The sequence below is a fragment of the Chiloscyllium plagiosum genome, unplaced genomic scaffold, assembly GCF_037043375.1.
Source record: "Chiloscyllium plagiosum isolate Xiang-an unplaced genomic scaffold, Cpla_swu_hap1 HiC_scaffold_48, whole genome shotgun sequence".
NCBI lineage: Eukaryota > Metazoa > Chordata > Chondrichthyes > Orectolobiformes > Hemiscylliidae > Chiloscyllium > Chiloscyllium plagiosum.
In genome coordinates this window covers 51,992,403-51,998,402 of record NW_028270186.1, presented here as the reverse complement: position 1 = coordinate 51,998,402, position 6,000 = coordinate 51,992,403, and positions in this window count along the sequence as shown.

Below are 6,000 nucleotides of genomic sequence, written 5' to 3'. Positions count from 1 at the left end.
GACAGAACTAAAGGATGTTGGATTGTGAGTGGGTGAGGAGGCTGTAAAAAAGCTTCAAGGCGACGAAGACAAGTGGAGTGAATGGGCAAATACGTGGCAGATGGAGAGCAATGTGGGTAGAGGTGACGGTGTGCCCTTTGTTGGGAACAATAGATTGGAAGCCTATCGTTTGTAAAGGGATTGTTTGAAACATGTTGATATACAAAGGGACATATGCTCATTTTTGTTGTTTCCTTCTTCGCAGCCCTCCGGGGTCCCTGCAGCACAGTGAGTTCTGAAGCCAGAAGTCAATACTGGGAATGGCATTGGCACGCTGACCAGGGTACATAGACCCACAAAGTAGGGAGCTGTAACATTGCAAAGGATCTGGATCTCCCTGTACACCAGTCACTGAAAGCAATATTGCAGGAAAGAAAGCAGTTAGGAAGATCAGTGGTGTGCTGACCTTAATTCCAAAGGGATTTGGGTCCAGGAGTAAGGGTGTCGTACTGCAGTTATACAGGGCCTTGGTGACTCCCCATCTAAAACACTGTGCAGTATTGTGTGCGGGTTTGGTCTCTGTACCTTCATAAAGGACAAACCTGACATTGAGGGAGAGCAGCGAAGGATAACCAGACTGATCTTTGTGATGACAGGCTTGTTGTGGGAGCAGAGTTTGGGGCGACTGGGCCTGCATTCCATGGGGTTTAGGAAAATGGATGGAGATCTCAGTGAGATATATAAAGCTCTGACAGGGTGAGACGGATTGGAAGCAGCGATGATAATTCCCCAGGCTATGGTGTCTAAAACAAGGGGCCACAGTATTCGGTACAGACAGGCCATTCTGCAATGAGATGAGAATAAATGTCTGCACTCAGCGATTGGTGAACCTGGGGAATGCACTCAAACCTGGAAGCCAGGACATTGAATATAAATAAGGATTTATAGACAGAAAAGGAATGATGGGCGAGCAGGAGAACGGTGTGGAAATAAAGGGCAAGCCATCATTATATTGAATTGGGTAGCAAACTCGATGGACCAAAGGGACTATTGCACTTCCTATTTTATAGCTTCCCAAGGTTAATCACATTAACGGATATATTCATTGTGTGGGATAAGTGCATTGTGGAGATGTTTGAACAGGAACGATGATGAGGAAGGCTCAATGTGTTGTATGGCCTACTCCATTCCTGATGTTTCTGTATAGTCTGTGGGAAAGCTCTGTAAATGTTGAGAGGGAGAGGGTACAGTCGGAAGTGACAGCATTTCTGTTGAATAAAGGGAATTATGGAGCTATGAGGGAGGAGCTGGCCAAAGTTCAATGGTGCAATACCTTAGCAGGGATGACCGTGGAGGAACAATGGCGGATATTTCTGTGTATAATGCAGAAGTTGCAGGATCAGTTCATTCCTAAAATGAAGAAAGATCCCCTTCATAAATCCATGCTGACTCTGACCTATCCTGTTACTACTATCCAGATGTGCCGTAATTTCATCCTTAATAATAGACTCCAGCATCTTTCCCAACACTGAGGTCAGACTAACCGGTCTATAATTTCCTGCTTTCTCTCTCCCACTTTTCTTAATAACATTGGCCACCCTCCAATCCGCAGGAACTGATGCCGAATCTATCGAACTCTGGAAAATAGTCACCAACGCATCCACGATTTCCCGAGCCACCTCCTTCAGTACCCTGGGATGTAGACCATGGGCGGCCGTGGTTGACGAGGGATGTTAAGAAACATATAAAGTTAAAAGAGAAAAAGTATAATATAGCAAAGATAAGTGGGAAAACGGAGGATTGGGAAGCTTTTAAAGAACAACAGAGGATTACTAAGAAGGAAATAAGCAGAGAAACAATGAGGTACGAAGGTAAACTGGCCAATAATATAAAGGAGGATAGTAAAAGCTTTTTTAGGTATGTGCAAGGCAAAAAAAATGGTTAGGACAAAAATTGGTCCCTTGAAGACAGAAACAGGGGAATATATTACTTGGAACAAAGAAATGGCAGAAGAATTAAATGGGTACTTCAGATCTGTGTTCACTGGGGAAGACACAAGCAATCTCCCTGAGGTAACAGTGGCTGAAGGACCTGAACTTAAGGGAATTTATATTTGCCAGGATTTGGTGTTGGAGAAACTGTTAGGTCTGAAGGTTGATAAGTCTCCGGGGCCTGATGGTCTACATGCCAGGGTACTGAAGGAGGTGGCTCGGGAAATCGTGGATGTGTTGGTGATTATTTTCCAGAGTTCGATAGATTCGGCGTCAGTTCCTGCGGATTGGAAGGTGGCCAATGTTATACCACTTTTTAAGAAAAGTGGGAGAGAGAAAGCAGGAAATTATAGACCAGTTAGTCTGACCTCAGTGGTGGGAAAGATGCTGGAGTCTATTATTAAGGATGAAATTACGGTACATCTGGATAGTAGTAACAGGATAGGTCAGAGTCAGCATGGATTATGAAGGGGAAATCATGCTTGACTAATCTTCTGGAGGATGTAACTCTGCAGATGGATGAGGGAGATCCAGTAGATGTAGTGCACCTGGACTTTTTTTTTAGATTACGTTACAGTGTGGAAACAGGCCCTTCGGCCCAACAAGTCCACACCGACCCGCTGAAGCGCAACCCACCCATACCCCTACATTTACCCCTTACCTAACACTACGGACAATTTGTCATGGCCAATTCACCTGACCGGCACATCTTTGGACTGTGGGAGGAAACCGGAGCACCCGGAGGAAACCCATGCAGACACGGGGAGAATGCGCAATCTCCACACAGACAGTCGCCTGAGGCGGGAATTGAAACCGGGTCTCAGGCGCTGTGAGGCAGCAGTGCTAACCACTGTACCACCGAGTCTTTCAGAAAGCTTTTGATATAGTCCCACATAGGAGGTAAGTGAGCAAAATTAGGGCGCATGGTATTGGGGGCAAAGTACTAACTTAGATTGAAAATTGGTTGGCTGATCGGAAACAAACAGTAGTGATAAATGGCTCCATTTCGGAATGGCAGGCATTGACCAGTGGGATACCGCAGGGATCCCTGCAGGGACTGCAGCTTTTTACAATATATGTTAATGATATAGGAGATGGTATCAGCAATAACATTAGCAAATTTGCTGATGATACAAAGCTGGGTGGCAGGGTGAAATGTGATGAGGATGTTAGGTGATTACAGGGTGACCTGGACAAGTTAGGTGAGTGGGCAGATGGCTGGCAATTGCAGTTTAATGTGATAAGTGTATGGTTATCCACTTTGGTGGCAAGAACAGGAAGGTAGATTACTACGTCAATGGAATCAATTTAGGTGAAGGGGCAGTACAGAGAGATCTGGGTGTTCTTGTACACCAGTCAATGAAAGTAAGCATGCAGGTACGGCAGGTAGTGAAGAAGGCTAATAGCATGCTGGCCTTCATAACAAGAGGGATTGAGTATAGAAGCAAAGAGGTTCTTCTGCAGCTGTAGGCCCTGGTGAGACCACACCTGGAGTACTGTGTGCAGTTCTGGTCTCTAAATTTGAGGAAAGACATTCTGGCTATTGAGGGAGTGCAGCGTTGATTCACGATGTCAATTCCTGGAATGGTGGGAATACCTTACACTGAAAGACTGGAGCGACTAGACTTGTATACACTTGAGTTTAGAAGACTGAGAGGGGATCTGATAGAGACATATAAGATTATGACAGGATTGGACACTTTGGCAGCAGGAAACATGTTTCCGCTGATGGGTGAGTGCCGAATCAGAGGACGCAGATTAAAAATACGGGGTAGACCATTCAGGACAGAGATGAGGAAACACTTCTTCACCCAGTGAGTGGTGGCTGTGTGGAATGCTCTGCCCCAGAGGGCAGTGGAGGCCCAGTCTCTGGATTCATTTAAGAAAGAGTTGGAGAGAGCTCTCAAAGGTAATGGAATCAAGGGTTATGGAGATACGGCAAGAAGAGGATAATGATTAGGAATGATCAGCCATGATCATATTGTATGGCAGTGCAGGCTCGAAAGGCAGAATGGCCTACTCCTGCACCTTTTGTCTATTGTCTATCGTCTATTGTTGTCACAAGCTCTCAGATGTTAGGAAGGAGGTCTCTGCAGTGTCAACAGGACTGTTTCCCGTCCCCTTTTTCCGATACTGAGGCTGGGGTCAGGTTTTCTGTCCAGGTTAATCCTTTAAGACCTCAGAGCAATTTGACACAATAGAGTGTCTTGTTGGCTGATTCAGAGATCATTGAAAAGTTTTATCCCATGTCTATGTGTCTGCAGTCACAGATAATCATAGATAATCATAGATAACAAACAGCTATAGACCCAGCCTCCAGTCTGACAAGCATCCTTCCACTGAATCCTTTGCTTCCTACCAACAACCCAACTGTGTATCCAATTGGCCAGTTCCCCCAGCATTCCACGCGATGTAACCTTCCTGAGCAGCCTGCCATGTGGAAGCTTTTCAAATGCGTTACTGAAATCCATAGAGACTACGTCTACCGCTCTGTCCTCGTCAACCTTCCTTGTCACTTCATCAAAGAACTCTAACAAATTTGGGAAGCATGATCTCCCACTCACAAGTCTACGCTGACTGTGCCGAATCAAACCCTGTGTAAGTAATGGGTGCAGTCAATGGTATGCTGTCCTCCATTGTAAGATGATTCGAGTAAATAAGTAAAGCCATTTTCCTGCAGTTGTAGAGCCTTGCTGAGAGAGTATTTGAGGCACTCTGTACAGATTTGATCTCCTTTGTAAGGAATGATCTCCTTACCACAGACACAGGTGATGGTAACATGAGGATAGAGTGAAGAAGCTGAGTGTTTAATCTGTAGAGCTGTGAGAGACGAAGAAATGGTGATGCTGAAACACGAGGAGTGGCAGCGATCACTTATTTCCAAAAGAGACATTGACAGGGAGAGAAATTCCATACTTTTCACAGGATTAATTGGTTTGATATATTGTCACGTGTATCTCAATACAGAGAAACACTTTATTTATGAGCAGTGGAGGCAGATCATAGTAAGCATAGCCAGACAGATCAAAGGGTGGAAATAGACTTGGACAGAGTAAGGCATACAGGTTACACTGCACAGGACATGCACTAGACAAGGTCAACATGAACACGGTCAGCATTATTTGAACATAGAGAGTCCATTCAGCAGTCTAACGTGACTATCCTAAGTTTATATGCCTTAATTAACTCTCCCCACGTTATTGTGCAGTCGGCATGTGAGCCCGTACTGAACGCCATGTTGCTTACAATTCCCAACAGCAGCCACAATACCTTCGATCTGAAACAGGTAGCCATTCCCACCAGCTTCCGCCCTGCATAAAGAACACCAGGCTGTTTTCTCAGAGATGGAAGATGCCTTCTTCAGACTTCACACAAGACATGAAGGTTCTCTGCTCACCACTAGAAAACCACGTTTTAGTCCCACGTGTGTATCATAAGCAATGGAGCCATGAGGAACAACATGGAACAGTCTGTATGTGAAGCCTCTGCTCCACTTGTTCATCATGTTGGAGCATCATTTAGGAGAAACTTAAGACTGCCGATGCTGGAGATCAGAGTTTCCAGCATCTGCAGTCATTGTTTTTACCTAGTTGATTTTAACCCGACTGCGAATCCTCTTGCAAGGATACCTGCCTTGAAGAAGTTTGCCTCCTCGAAGGGCTTTTGCCCGAAACGTCGATTTTACTGCGCCTCTGATGCTGCCTGAACTGCTATGCTCTTCCAGCACCACTAATCCAGGATCAGAGTAGAGCGTCGATTGCTGGAAAAGCACAGCAGGTCAGGCAGCATCCGAGAAGCAGGAGAATCGACGTTGCATGAATAAGACATTCATCAGGAATCAGCATCAATTACCTCATTCTGCCCCCGTGTAAGTGTATTGAGGTGAGAATGGCCTCCTACTGTTCATGTATAAGTAACTCAAGGGGCTGATTGACTTCTTCCTCGTCCGATTGGACAGGGCCAAGGGCCTGACTGGGTTACCCCTGGTTCCTGTTTGATAGCTCGATGTACTGACAAGTGTGATGATGCT